Source organism: Mus caroli, chromosome 1 (assembly GCF_900094665.2).
Source record: "Mus caroli chromosome 1, CAROLI_EIJ_v1.1, whole genome shotgun sequence".
Taxonomy (NCBI): Eukaryota; Metazoa; Chordata; class Mammalia; order Rodentia; family Muridae; genus Mus; species Mus caroli.
The window spans coordinates 172,138,414-172,151,301 of NC_034570.1; the positions used below are offsets into that span (position 1 = coordinate 172,138,414).

The window sequence follows — 12,888 nt, forward strand, 5'->3', positions numbered from 1 at the left end:
AGGACCATACCTAGTCATAGCATAAATGCTAAAACATTTAGTCTGACTTCAAAAGTCCTCATAGTTTACTATAGCAGTCTCAACGATGTAAAAGTCCAAAGTTCAAAGTCTCTTCTGAGATTCATCTAATCACTTAGTTATAATCTCCAAAGACAGGAAACCAGGTGACTTAACTCCAAACTCTGAATCTCCATGTCTGATGTGAAAGCATTGTCTTCGGATCTCCAGCTCCCTTTTCATCTTTGTTGACTGCAACAAACTTCTTTCTCCTGGGCTGGCTCCAGTCTCTGTTAGCAGCTTTCCTTGGCAAGTACCCCTCAGCTCTGGCATCTCTAACATCTTGGGGTCCCCAAGGCAACTTCAACTTTACAGCTTCTTGTTCCAATGTCTGGGATCCACATATTATCTTCTGGGCTCCTCCAAAGGGCTTGAGTCACATCTCCAGCTCTGCCCTCTGTAGCACTCTAGGCTCAGGTTGACTCCACTCCACTAACGCCACTCTTCTTAGGGTCCATCCCATGGTGCTGGCATCTCTAATGTGCTGCGGTCTACGGCTGCCACTAAGCTTCACCAATAGCCCCTCATAGGTTCCCTCTATGGTGCCAAGCCTCAACTTTTTTTGTATGACCTCTTCCATTCTGGGCCTTCAACTGTAACTGAGGCTTCACCAATGGTCTTCCCTGGCCTTTCACAGTGCCAAGCCTCAGCTGCTCAGTACCACCTGGGTGACTCTTACACATTACCAAGTTCAGCTACTAGCATGAAGTACAACCTTGGCTATCTCTGGAACATAGCTTCTTTGTACTTTCAGATGCATATCGTCGTATCTTAGAAGATTTCACCTCAGTGATTCCTGATCTCTTCCTAATCACCACAAATTTCTTAGCTCCAGCTAACTTGCATCAATTGTCTCAGTAGTCCTTTATATTCTTGAATCTAAAGACAGAGCCATGCTGGAGAGATGGCTCAGTAGTTAGGAGCACTGACTGCTCTCCCAGAGGTCCTGAATTCAATTCACAGCAACCACATGGTGGCCCACAACCATCTGTAATGGGATCTGATAGTCTCTTCTGGTGTGTCTGAAGACAGCTACAGTGCATTCATATAAATAAAATAAATCTTAAAAAAAAAAAAAAAGACAGAGTCACATGGCTGAAGCTGCTGAGTTCTGCTGCTTAGTGGAGCTGCAACATGACTCCCTTGTTCTGTTACATTATCACCAGCTTCCCGTTTTCCAACTTCTTCACTGCCTATGTTTGACTGTTCTGGAATTTGCACTGTAGGTTGACCTTGAACTTAGAGATCTGCATGGCTGTGTGTTGGGAGCTGACTCCTAGCAGAAAGCGGCTGTCATCTCTGCAGCCATCTCGGGCTAGTTACTTACAGGTGGTCCTTTTCCACCCTGACGAGAGACTTGCTTTCCTAGCATGATGTTTTTGCAAGAAGCCCACCACAGCTGAACACACTCTGATAACATCTTGTTTTTCTCCTATACATCCTGGACCTGTGGTTAAGTATCTCCAGCTGCATTCCCCACCTTGTGCTTATATACCCATAGTTGCCTTCCAATAAACGAGACTTGAGCAGACAGTCTTGTTTCTATTCTTCATGTCTCTTGCCCCTCCATCTCCACTCTTTCTCTTGCAGACCCCGTTGATTGACCCACAGACCGGGTCAGCTGTGTCTCCTGAATGCTTGTATTAAAGGCCTGTATTACCATAACCTGACTTAAACTTTTCTTCAACTAGAACTTTCTCTGTCCCAGGCTGGCCACACCTCCTAATTGTGCCATTCCCTGGGCCAAGCACATTCAAACCATTATATTTCCCCCACTTACACCCCATAAGGTTGTTCAAACACATGAGTCTATGAGGACCATACCTAGTCATAGCATAAATGCTAAAACATTTAGTCTGACTTCAAAAGTCCTCATAGTTTACTATAGCAGTCTCAACGATGTAAAAGTTGAATTAAGAGATCTGCTTGCCTTTGTCTCCTGGTAATAAAGGTGTGTAACACCATGCCTGGGCCAAAGCTTTTTGTGGCCACTACTCCTCAAAATCTGGATCAATAGCCTATGTCTTCTGGCATTAAGATCTGGATTACAAGTCTTCTCTCCATTTCTGTATTGTAGTTCATTTCAGATTAAAAGTCCAAATGAGAAATTCTGTTGGGAGAGAACTGGTCTCCCAGGAGTGCTGACTCACCTGAGAGCACAGGTGAGACTACCACTTCTGCTCAAATTCCTGGCCCAAGAGGGACCCAGTGAACATAGTGGAGCATGTGTCCTTATTACATGTTAGAGCATCTTCTGGGTATATGCCCAGATGTCCTTCAACAGAGGAATTGGATACAGAAAATGTGGTACATTTACATGACAGAGTACTACTCAGCTATTAAAAACAATGACTTCACAAAATTCACAGGCACATGGATGGATCTAGAAATATCATTCTGAGTGAGGTAACTCAGTCACTAAAGAACACACATGGTATGCACTCACTGGTAAGTGGATATTAGGCAAAGAGCATGGAATGCCCACGAAACAACTCATGAAGCTCAAGAGGAAGGAAGACCAAAGAGTGGATGCTACTTAGTGGTCCTACTTAGAAGGGGGAACAAAATAATCAAGGGAAGTAGAGGGTGGGAGGGACTTGGGAGGAAGAGAGAAGGGGGAGGGGAAAAAGAGGGGCAGAATCAGGTATGGGAGGAGATGGAGGAAATGCACAGAGGGTCAGGAAATTGAACATAGGTGTGTAGCAATGGAGGATGGGGAACTGAGGGTAGCAACTTGAAAGTCCCAGATACCAGGAAAGCAAGAGCCTCCCAGGACCCCACAGGGATGACATTAGCTGAAATACAGGGAGAACCTATCGAGACCATATCCAGAGGTTAAGCATGGCCCCCTGTTTTAGGGTTGGAGCCACCTACCCATCTCCAAACTTTTAACCCAGAATTGCTCCTGTCTAAAGGAAATACAGGGACAAAGAATAGAACAGAGACTGAAGGAAAGGCCATCCAGAGACTGCCCCACCTGGGGATCCATCCCACATGCAGGCACTAAACCCAGACACTTTTTGCAGACGCTAAGAAGTGCTTGCTGAAAGAAGCCTGATACAGCTGTCTCCTGAGAGGCTCTGCCAGATCCTGACCAATACAGATGCAGATGCTCACAGCCAACCATCAGACTGAGCACAGGGATCCCAATGGAGGAGTTAGGGGAAGAACTGAAGGTGCTGAAGGGGCCTTATCTGGCATCAGTGGGAGAGGAGGCCCTTGGTCCTGTGAAGACTTGATGCCCTGGTATAGAGGAATGCTAGGGCAGTGAGGCAGGTGTGGGTGGGTGGGTGGAGGAGCACCCTCACAGAAGCAGGGTAAGAAGGGATGGGATAGGGGGTCTGCAGAGAGGAAACTGGGAAGGGGATAATATTTGAAATGTAAACAAATAAAATTTCCAATAAAAAAAAGTCCAAATGAAAACAACAACCAAGGAATAATAACTCCTAGATATAACTAACTCTCCCTTGTTCCACTGCAAAAACATAAGCAATAAGCCTTGCTGGGACCTTGCCCTGAGGTCACTGCTCCCTTAATCTGTTATCTCCTTGAACACAGGATTCAGCTCCATTCCACTTCCTGGTGTTCATTTAATACTTGAACAACACATGTTTTCCCCTTTCTCAGCTTGCTCCTGTTCGTTAATACGCGCTTCATAAGAGTGAACTTTAGCAACCACACAACAGAATATGTACCAGGCTGTTTTGAAACTTCCTTTGTCAAAGGAATTAATCTAAATCTCTTTATCCTAGCCTCAGGCAGATAAAGCAACCATGTTCTTTACCAAAATATCACAAAAACAGTTTCTAGACCACATACTAATATTTTTCTCCTCTAAAACTTCTTGGGCATGTCTACACAGTTCAAATCACTCTCAGCAACAAAATCTTCCATAGTCCTACTAGGATGGCCCATTAAGCCCCACTTAGAGCACTCTACTGCTTTCCAAATCCAAAGTCCCCAAATTGACATTTCTTCAAATAGAAACATGGTCAAACCTATCATAGCAATACCCCACTCCTGGTATCAATTTTTATCATAATTTGGGTTTTACTGCTGTCAACAGGCACCATGACCAAGGCAGATATTATAAGGACAACATTTAATTGGGAATGGCTTACAGGTTCAGAGGTTCAGCCCATTATCATCGAGGCCAGGCAGGAAGAGCTGAGAGTTCTATATCTTCATCTAAAGGCTGCTAGGAGAAGATTGCTTCCAGGAAGCTAGGAGGAGGGTCTCTAAGCCCACCCCTTCCCCCACAGTGATACACTTCCTCCTTGAAGGCCACACCAACTTCAACAAGGCCATACTCCCTAATAGTGCTACTCCCTGGACCAAGCATATTCAATCCACCACATATGCAAAAGATATTTGAATCTTCATAAGGTTGAACCCATTGATCTACATATCCATAACCAGTTTGTGTAGATCTGCACATGGGGCCAAACAAGCCAAAAGGTGTGGGGAGTGGGTGTGGCAGTAGTCCCAAGATGGCGCCCGGGACTGCAGCCAAGTCTTATGACTTGCACCTGACTTCCTCATACACCTGAAAATAAGCCATGTCCATCGTGAGAGCTGCGCAGGCTATTGGGGTATCTTTTGGCACAGGAAATTTGGAACCCATAGAGGGTGTGGAACCCAGGCAAAAACTAGGATCAAATCCAGCCACTGAAGGTACCTCTCAAATCTTGGATTTGACCAAACAGGCTTGGAAGGTAGAGGGAATTCATCTTTGGCTTCTACAAATTGCAGATCTTAAAATCTCAGGGTCAGTGGAAGGTTTTTAGACTAATAGAGTGGTGTGCAAAAAATTCTAGGAACTCTCCACCATTCACTCAGTTCCTTCCTGCAGTAGGGATTCCTGTGGGCTTCTTAGATGTAACCAGGGTGCCTCTGAGTTAGTTAGTGTGTTCTGGTCTAATGCAGGTTGGCTAATTGTCAGGGCAGACAGAGAGTGAAGGAAAAGGATGCCTGAGAGAAACCGGTGGCCTTGTCAGGCCCTCAGGTCCTCAAGAAAGGGCTTGGAGCTGCCTGCTCAGGCTAGGGGCTCCAGATGCCATCTCAGGTGTTGAGCACCATTGTCATGTTTCTGCAAGGGTATACAGGACAGAAACATGACAAGGCGGGGCCATGTTTATTGGCAGACACGTGGCATTGGAGCATGACCTCACCAAGTCTTATGTCTCACGTCATCATGAGCACAGAAGAGGAAATCCCACAGTAAGAAGGCTGAGACCTTTCTAGAGGCTGAAACGACCATCACGCATGTATTATGTTCCTGCCTGTACTTTCTGGGAAGTTCCCTTGTCACTAGGCAAGTGAAGCTGGGAGGTGTAGTCTTTCAGAAGGAAATTATCACTAACAGCCTGGGGAATTGGAGACAGATCAGTATTGGTAATTGCTTTGCTACATCTAATTCAACTGTGTCCAACCTTCCTTCCTTCATTTCTTTCTTTCTTTCTTTCTTTCTTTCTTTCTTTCTTTCTTTCTTTCTTTCTTTCCAGCAGGGTCTTACTTTGTGGCTTTGGCTGTCCTGGAACTCACTATGTAGACCAGGCTGGCCTTGAACTCACTGATATAGAACCTGTCTCTGCCTCCCAAATTCTGGGATTAAAGGCATGCACCACTATTCTTCATTCTTTGAAATTGCAACATAATATTGTCATCTGCAGAGTTTATGTTACAAAATTGTCTAATCATGTTCCAAAAGAAAACAGCAGGAGAACCTCCTAGTATCTTAAGTAAAGTTATTATTTGTATTGGTTTGCATTCATAGCTATCCTTGGATGTGTACAGCCACAGGTTCCACCCATCTGAAGCTGACGGTTAGAAAAGTGAAACAGGGAAAGAGGAGAGTCGACCCTGTGGCAGATGAAAGAAACTGTAAGCAAGGGGCCTTCGTGTTGGACTTCAACAACCAGTTGGTTCCCAACAACCAGTTCAAAAAGTCTGAGGAAACCATGAAAGAGGGAACACATGGATGACACCGAATCAGAGAGTATTCATAAAGGGACAGAAATTATGAAAGACCCAGAGGGAGTTTCTAGAGGAGAGAAGGTGATAGTAGAGAGGCCAAACTCAGGAGGGAGGGAGGCTCTGTTGCGGATCTCACGAGGGAGGGAGGCACAGCAGAGTCTGTGAGAACATTGCCAGGTCGCAAGTCTACATGTAAGTCTAAATGTGTATTGTATGATTGGATAGAACTTCAGGTTTTCTTTCTTGTTTGCTCCCCATCAGAGGCTTCCCAAATTATGAACATTAGGGACTGCGTTCTCAGTGTCTCGGTCTGGGTGGGTAGTAGAGCAAAATGTCACGAGTGAACCGATGCATTGACAGTCTGTGGGAAGCCACATGTGCCGTTGCAGGGTGGCGCTGGCTTCTGCTGGCCACCACGCATACATAGGCAGTAAAGTTTTTTTGCCAAGATGAGGTTTTGAGAATTAACCAAAATTAACCAATCAGATGAGAGAGAAGTTAACCAATCAGATGAGAGAGAAGTTAACCAATCAGATGAGAGAGAAGTTAACCAATCAGATGTAGGCATGCAAATGAGGTGGTAAGCATCAACCAAGCACAAGCAATCCGGGTGTGAGACACGCCTCTCCTAGGCCTATATAAAGCAGCACCAATTCTGGGCTCGGGGTCTATTCACCTCTACAATCAAGCTCTCCCAATAAACGTGTGCAGAAGGATCCTGTTGCAGCGTCGTTCTTGCTGGTCGAGTCGGACGCACGCAAGAACAGTCAACATTTACTTCTCATGATTCTGGAGGTGGGGAGATGAGATGGCAGCCAAAGCCTGGGGGAGGCCTGCTTCCCATGATGTCTGGAGTCATTTGTCTTTGTGTGTGCTTGGAGTTTGTTGTTGCTTTTGTTTTTGAGGCAAGCTATTACCATGCACCACAGGCTGACCATCAGGTCCCTCAGCCTCCCAAGTGCAGGGAATGCAGGCATGTGGCACCATGCTGGTTCTGGGGCCTCTTTTGTAAAGTCACTAAAGTCTTGAAGGAGAATGGGAGTGGTAGTCCTCACCTCCAACAGTGACTTCCATTCTTTCGCCATCACTATACGATCTTAAATCAAAGAACTTTTCCTTTGGCCTGTACAAACAAACCAACAAAAAGGAACTGTGGCACTTCAAGTATAAAAACTGGCTGGATTTGGAGACAGAAAAAAGTAAGGGATAATAATTGGAAATGAGAAGCTGTGGGGTTTTTGTTTTTGATTTTGTTTTGTTTTGTTTTAATAAGCACAGAGTCTCTGTTCAGGAAATGTTAAAATTTTATTGGAATTAAACAGTGGTGCACAAGGTTGTGAACATCCTTAATAGCACCAAAGAGTCTTCCTTGTTTTATTTTATTTTATTTTATTTTATTTTATTTTATTTTTTCTGTTTTATTTTGAGACAGGCTCCCCAGCATGTGCTAGGCTGTCCTGTGTTTATTTGCTGTTTTAGCTCCGGTTTCTACCGCTATGATGAAACACCTTGGCCTAATGCAACTTGGGGAGTAAAGGGTTTATTTGGCTTACACATCCTCCTTGCTGTTCATCAGTGAAAAACTTCAGGACAGGAACTTAAACAGGGCAGGAACCTAGAGGCAGGAGCTGATGCAGAAGCCATGGAGGGGTGCTGCTTACTGGCTTGCTCCACATGGCCTGCTCAACCTGCTTTCTTGTAGAACCCAGGACCAACCAGGGATGGCTCATCGCCTATGATGAGCTGGGCCCTCCCCATCATTCATTAAAGAAATGATCTACGGTTGTATCTCACAGAGGCATTTTCTCAGTTGAGGTCCCCTTCTTTCATAAAACTCTAGCTCATGTCAAATTGATATAAAATTTGCCAGCATGTCAGCTATCTGAAAAATACCAATTTCAGATACAGTGGAATATGTCACATAGCTATATTGGACTTAAAAACTCAAGCCAAAAGGTGGGCAGTGGTGGCACACACACACACACACACACACTTTTAATCCTAGCAATTGGGAGGCAGAGGCAGGTGGATCTCTATGAGTTCAAGGCCAACCTGATCTACAGAGTGAGTTCCATGACAGCCAAGGCTACACAAGAAACCTCGCTAGAAAACCAAAACCAAACCAATCAAACAACCACCAACCCTACAAGGTCAAGATCCTGTGGTGGTAGATATCATGGCCAAAACCTTGCTGCCTGTAGTAAGGACTACTACTAATGGTGCACTACTTTTTACAGTACCTGTGCCTCTGTGGCAACACTTAGATTGGTTCCATAACATCTAAGGGAGGTCAGAGATACCACCGTGCCATCATTCCCAGCAGATGCACACATAGCCATGTGGGTATCAGCAAGTGGCAGAATTAAAATTCTGCTACAGTACACCTGTACTATGAAGGAATGCATGTCCATGTCAGAATCCAAATTACACTGGTACTGGCTGGTTTTGTTTGTCCACTTGACACAAGCTGGAGTTATCACAGAAAAAGGAGCCTCCTTTGAGGAAATGCCTCCATGGGATCCAACTGTAAGGCATTTTCTCAATTAATGATCAAAGGTGGGAGGGCCCATTGTGTGTAGTGTCATCCCTGGGCTGGTAGAAAGCAAGCTGAGCAAGCCAGGGGAAGCAATCGAGTAAGTAACATTCCTCCATGGCCTCTGCATCAGCTCCTGCTTCCTGACCTGCTTGAGTTCCAGTCCTGACTTCCTTTGATGATGAACAGCAGTGTGGAAAGTGTAAGCTGAATAAACCCTTTCCTCCCCAACTTGCTTCTTGGTCATGATGTTTATTCAGGAATAAAAACCCTGACTAAGACAACACTGGATAAAGGAGCTGTGCTGGCTAGTTTTGTTTTTGTTTTTGTTTTTTTTAACCAACTTAACACAGGGTCATCTGGTCAAAGGGTGTTGTTAATCCCCTTTATTCAAGGAGAAAGACCACCAGCTCAAATCATTATGGCCAAATTAATTAAAATAAGCTTTTTCACTTGTGATGTGTGCTGTCTTCCCCTAAGGCAGAGTTCCCGAAGTCAGAGTTGGACACGAAGAAGAGAAAGTTTTGATAGCTCAGGGGTAGAGGTTTCCAAGTCTGGGGTTTGGTAGACAAAATAGGCAGGGTACAGGTCTATAGGGTACAGGGCTATAGGGTACAGGGACACAGGTACAGGGGTACAGGGGTACAGGAGTACAGGGTATAGAACATAAGCATAATAAGTTAGTCATAAAGAGCTCCTAAAACAGAGACCTGGTTGCACGGAGCGCAGAACAAGCTGATAATAACACCAGGTAGTCACTAACAAGGTGGTTATAAGCAATCAACTTTTGAAACAAAAGTAGGACTCCAAGATGGTTATTATACCTTTTGAAACAAGGACAAGGTTGCAACTTCCTGGAACAGGCAGTACAGAGCCATAGTAGTTCTGGTTACAAGTGGGGCATAGCCCAATCCTTGAGAAACAAGGGTTTCATCATAAACAGAAATGAGCCTAGTTGGTCTTTGCTTGAACAGAGCTTTTAAGACTAAGATGAAGACAGGCTGGTTCATCAGGCACCTCAACTGAGAAAATGCCTTCATCAGATTAGCCTTGTAGGCAAGTCTGTGAGGCATTATCTTTTTTTATTATTGTTATAAAATAAATATGTATGTGAGTACAATGTAGCTTCCTTCAGACACACCAGAATCGGATCCCATTACAGATGGTTCTGAGCCACCATGTGGTTGCTGGGAATTGAACTCAGGATCTCTGGAAGAGCAGCCAGTGCTCTTAACCGCTGAGCCATCTCTCCAGCCCGTGAGGAATTATCTTGAATAGTGATTGTGCTAGCTAAATTTTAATGTCAAATTGATACAGATTGGAGTCATTTGGGAAGAGGGGATTGAGAAAATGCACCCAACAGATTGGCCTGTGGTCTAGTCTCTTGACTGGTGATTGAGGCGAGCATGCCCAGCTCATTGTGTGTGGTGCTACCCCAGGGGCATCCCTCAGGAGTCAGCTTCCGCCTCCAGGTTCCTTCTCTAACTTCCCTGGATGATGACTACAAGCTGTAAAAGGAAACAAACCCTTTCTTCCCCAAGTTGCTTTTGGTCATGGTATTTTTATCATAGCAAGAGAAATTCTAAAACAGTGTCAGACATGGGAGACTGCAGGCAGACTTGGGCTGTGTAAGAAACAGGCTGAGCCGGGCATGGAAAATGAGCCAATGGCAGCATTCCTTCATGGCCTCTGCTTCTGCTTCCCCTCTCTCCACTGCCATGTTCCTGCTTTAATTTCCTGTCTTAGTTTCTCTCCATGATGGACTATGGCCCGAAAGCAAATAAACCCTTTCCTCCCACGGTGGTTCTGGCCTTCGTGGTAGTCGAATTAGCAAAAAATGAAGTCAAACAGGAGCCTTACTCTAAGGAGTACATGATCTCCGCCTCCACGCATGAAGACGCGGAAGAGCAAGCAGAATCTATGCGGCACAGAGAGAAGGTGAGCGGTTATCCGAGGATGAGGTAGGTCTGGGGATCAGTGAGGATGTGGTGGGAATTATGGGAAGTTCTATAGAAACAGAACAAAAAAAAGCCACAAGTCAAGATCCATTTTGAATATGTTGGTGGGTACATTGGATAGTATGTGTGTATGGCAACAAAATGGGGACCCTCTGCCAGAGGCCTGGGTTGCTATCTGATGACTTCCTTAGCCTTTGGGTTGGTGGAAGCTGGGGATCTGAACTTACTTTCCAAAAGAATCTACCTACCAGTCACGGGGGAGTTAGATCATAAACAGAGCTAGGCAATAAATAGCTCTTAGGGCCTCATTACAGCCCAAGATAAACTGTGATTTGGCTCCTAATTATAGTTAGACTGGAAACACTTTACCTCTTCACAGTCATTGACATTCGAATCTGCTAATCAGCCTTTAAAGAGGGTTCAATAGTGGGTACCGTTTTGTTTTGGAAACTTTTGTTCACAATACATAAAAAAGAACATTCTCATTTTACAGCTGCCTAATCTCTTGTCACAAGGACAGACCACACTTTATATAGCCAGTTCCCTACTGATGGACAATGTGATCTTTTTAAAAACAGTTTCTTTAGTCTCAATAGTTGTTTTTAGATTTATTGAGTTATTTGTTTAGTTATCTTATGTGTATTAATGCTTTGCCTGCATGCATATCTGTGCTCCGTATGCATGACTGCTACCCTCAGAGGCCAGAGGAGGCATCAGGTCACCTGAGACTGCAGCAGTGGATGGTTACGAGCCATCATAGGGGGACTGGGAATTTAACCTGGGTCCTCTGGAAAAGCGGTGCATCTTCTTGAACATTGAGCCATCTCTTTAGCCCGTGATGGTAGAAATTTTAATGGAAATTTATTTTTATGACATTGAAGGTAATGGAATGCTTTCTTGTTTGGTTGCCTAGTAAATGTTTTCACTATGGTTAATTTTTGTCCTAACAGTATCCCAAGCTGGCCTTGAACTCAGTATCTCAGGCTGGCCTTGAACTCAGTATCTCAGGCTGGCCTTGAACTCACCGTTCAAGACACTATAGGGCATTTTCTTATTCAGTGATTGATGTGGGAGGGTCCAGCCCACCATGGCGGCTCATCCCTGGGCTTGTGTCCTGATTCTATAATAAAGCAGCCATCAGAGGCAGAGGAAGCAGCACTCTTCCTTCGATGGCCTCTGCACCAGCTCCTGCCTCTCAGTTGCTGCCTGTTTGAGCTCCTGTCCTGATTTCCCTCAGTGATGAACTGGGATGTGGAAGTGTGAGTCACCGAAACCCTTTCCTCCCCAATTTGCATTTGCTCAGGGTGTTTCTTCACAGCAACCCTCACTCAGTCAGCCAAAAACCATATCCTTCACTGCTGTTCTTAGCTAGTGTTCACCTGGAGAGCTTGTTCGAATGAAGATTCCCACCCAGAACGTGGTCTGAGATTCTAGGTTTTGGAGCTGTTCCTCAGTAGCTCAAGGCGGCTGGCGTGCCGCCATGACTTGCCGTTGATCTGCATGCTCTTTCCTTTTTCTTCCTCTCAAAGAAGGAAACTGCCACATGACTCACCAAGCTGCTTTGTGCAAGCAGATGTCAGTTGTCACTGTCCCTGATGAGAACAACTTGTTAGAACACTAAAAAAAGTGAAGTGGGTAAACCAGTTTATTAACCTACTGAGTTAGTCATCTCGGGCGATTACTTTTTCCTCGGTCCTTGACTCAAAACCAGTGGAAATAATTTGCTTAGGAACCTCAGAGTGTCTGTCAGACGGTAATGTCAGAAGTCTCCCGTGAAAGTGACACAGAGGCTCAGGACCTTAACCACAGTTTTTTCTCTTTTTCTTGAAGATGTCTCCAGGTCTTGGCATAAATGAGGACTCTTCCCATGGCCTGAACATCTTTCTTCCATCCTTCAAAGCCATTGCTACACGGCAGCTCCGGATCAACATGTTCCTCATGGGAGTGAATAAACAGCTCTGAGTCAGGAGGAGTGGAAAAAATTCGCCCAAGATTTACCCACAAATTGGCTCTGAGAAAGCACCCGAGAACACTCCCAAAGCGTTTGTGCCAGGTTCCCTGGGCTGCTGGGTTTACTTGAGAAATCATAAAATGACTTTTGTGTGTTTATTCTTTGACAATTTAATACACAAATGCAATGCACCCTGGTCATACTGTTGTCATTTAAATATTTATTTATTTATTTATTTATTTATTTATATGAGTGTGGGTGTTTTGTTTGAATGTATGTCTATATATCATGTGCTTGCATGCCTGGGTACCCACAGAGTCCAGAAGATCCCAAGAGACTAGAGTTACAGATGGTACCAAGCTGCCATGTGGATGCTGGGAATTGAACTCTGGTCCCCTAGAAGAACAGCTAGT

The 12,888-nt window shown here is 44.7% G+C and overlaps 1 long non-coding RNA gene across 1 annotated transcript; it reads left to right on the forward strand.

The window, feature by feature from the left end:
* The first annotated feature begins 10,161 nt into the window (after positions 1 to 10,161).
* On the forward strand, positions 10,162 to 12,630 carry LOC110310192. Its single transcript, XR_002376870.1, has 2 exons — positions 10,162 to 10,527; positions 12,355 to 12,630. It is a non-coding gene; the product is annotated as an uncharacterized LOC110310192 (long non-coding RNA).
* The last annotated feature ends 258 nt before the right edge of the window (positions 12,631 to 12,888 follow it).